Below are 2,500 nucleotides of genomic sequence, written 5' to 3'. Positions count from 1 at the left end.
TAGGTTAGGTTAGGTTAGGTTAGGTTAGGTTAGGTTAGGTTAGGTTAGGTTAGGTTAGGTTAGGTTAGGTTAGGTTAGGTTAGGTTAGGTTAGGTTAGGTTAGGTTAGGTTAGGTTAGGTTAGGTTAGGTTAGGTTAGGTTAGGTTAGGTTAGGTTAGGTTAGGTTAGGTTAGGTTAGGTTAGGTTAGGTTAGGTTAGGTTAGGTTAGGTTAGGTTAGGTTAGGTTAGGTTAGGTTAGGTTAGGTTAGGTTAGGTTAGGTTAGGTTAGGTTAGGTTAGGTTAGGTTAGGTTAGGTTAGGTTAGGTTAGGTTAGGTTAGGTTAGGTTAGGTTAGGTTAGGTTAGGTTAGGTTAGGTTAGGTTAGGTTAGGTTAGGTTAGGTTAGGTTAGGTTAGGTTAGGTTAGGTTAGGTTAGGTTAGGTTAGGTTAGGTTAGGTTAGGTTAGGTTAGGTTAGGTTAGGTTAGGTTAGGTTAGGTTAGGTTAGGTTAGGTTAGGTTAGGTTAGGTTAGGTTAGGTTAGGTTAGGTTAGGTTAGGTTAGGTTAGGTTAGGTTAGGTTAGGTTAGGTTAGGTTAGGTTAGGTTAGGTTAGGTTAGGTTAGGTTAGGTTAGGTTAGGTTAGGTTAGGTTAGGTTAGGTTAGGTTAGGTTAGGTTAGGTTAGGTTAGGTTAGGTTAGGTTAGGTTAGGTTAGGTTAGGTTAGGTTAGGTTAGGTTAGGTTAGGTTAGGTTAGGTTAGGTTAGGTTAGGTTAGGTTAGGTTAGGTTAGGTTAGGTTAGGTTAGGTTAGGTTAGGTTAGGTTAGGTTAGGTTAGGTTAGGTTAGGTTAGGTTAGGTTAGGTTAGGTTAGGTTAGGTTAGGTTAGGTTAGGTTGGTTAGGTTAGGTTAGGTTAGGTTAGGTTAGGTTAGGTTAGGTTAGGTTAGGTTAGGTTAGGTTGGTTAGGTTAGGTTAGGTTAGGTTAGGTTAGGTTAGGTTAGGTTAGGTTAGGTTAGGTTAGGTTAGGTTAGGTTAGGTTAGGTTAGGTTAGGTTAGGTTAGGTTAGGTTAGGTTAGGTTAGGTTAGGTTAGGTTAGGTTAGGTTAGGTTAGGTTAGGTTAGGTTAGGTTAGGTTAGGTTAGGTTAGGTTAGGTTAGGTTAGGTTAGGTTAGGTTAGGTTAGGTTAGGTTAGGTTAGGTTAGGTTAGGTTAGGTTAGGTTAGGTTAGGTTAGGTTAGGTTAGGTTAGGTTAGGTTAGGTTAGGTTAGGTTAGGTTAGGTTAGGTTAGGTTAGGTTAGGTTAGGTTAGGTTAGGTTAGGTTAGGTTAGGTTAGGTTAGGTTAGGTTAGGTTAGGTTGGTTAGGTTAGGTTAGGTTAGGTTAGGTTAGGTTAGGTTAGGTTAGGTTAGGTTAGGTTAGGTTAGGTTAGGTTAGGTTAGGTTAGGTTAGGTTAGGTTAGGTTAGGTTAGGTTAGGTTAGGTTAGGTTAGGTTAGGTTAGGTTAGGTTAGGTTAGGTTAGGTTAGGTTAGGTTAGGTTAGGTTAGGTTAGGTTAGGTTAGGTTAGGTTAGGTTAGGTTAGGTTAGGTTAGGTTAGGTTAGGTTAGGTTAGGTTAGGTTAGGTTAGGTTAGGTTAGGTTAGGTTAGGTTAGGTTAGGTTAGGTTAGGTTAGGTTAGGTTAGGTTAGGTTAGGTTAGGTTAGGTTGGTTAGGTTAGGTTAGGTTAGGTTAGGTTAGGTTAGGTTAGGTTAGGTTAGGTTAGGTTAGGTTAGGTTAGTTAGGTTAGGTTAGGTTAGGTTAGGTTAGGTTAGGTTAGGTTAGGTTAGGTTAGGTTAGGTTAGGTTAGGTTAGGTTAGGTTAGGTTAGGTTAGGTTAGGTTAGGTTAGGTTAGGTTAGGTTAGGTTAGGTTAGGTTAGTTAGGTTAGGTTAGGTTAGGTTAGGTTAGGTTAGGTTAGGTTAGGTTAGGTTAGGTTAGGTTAGGTTAGGTTAGGTTAGGTTAGGTTGGTTAGGTTAGGTTAGGTTAGGTTTAGGTTAGGTTAGGTTAGGTTAGGTTAGGTTAGGTTAGGTTAGTTAGGTTAGGTTAGGTTAGGTTAGGTTAGGTTAGGTTAGGTTAGGTTAGGTTAGGTTAGGTTAGGTTAGGTTAGGTTAGGTTAGGTTAGGTTAGGTTAGGTTAGGTTAGGTTAGTTAGGTTAGGTTAGGTTAGGTTAGGTTAGGTTAGGTTAGGTTAGGTTAGGTTAGGTTAGGTTAGGTTAGGTTAGGTTAGGTTAGGTTAGGTTAGGTTAGGTTAGGTTAGGTTAGGTTAGGTTAGGTTAGGTTAGGTTAGGTTAGGTTAGGTTAGGTTAGGTTAGGTTAGGTTAGGTTAGGTTAGTTAGGTTAGGTTAGGTTAGGTTAGGTTAGGTTAGGTTAGGTTAGGTTAGGTTAGGTTAGGTTAGGTTAGGTTAGGTTAGGTTAGGTTAGGTTAGGTTAGGTTAGGTTAGGTTAGGTTAGGTTAGGTTAGGTTAGGTTAGGTTAGGTTAGGTTAGGTTAGGTTAGGTTAGG

Source organism: Battus philenor, unplaced genomic scaffold (assembly GCF_028537555.1).
Source record: "Battus philenor isolate CCGP_79_NKW_IND1 unplaced genomic scaffold, ilBatPhil1.0.hap1 SCAF_9, whole genome shotgun sequence".
NCBI lineage: Eukaryota > Metazoa > Arthropoda > Insecta > Lepidoptera > Papilionidae > Battus > Battus philenor.
Note: the sequence above shows the minus strand (reverse complement) of the source record.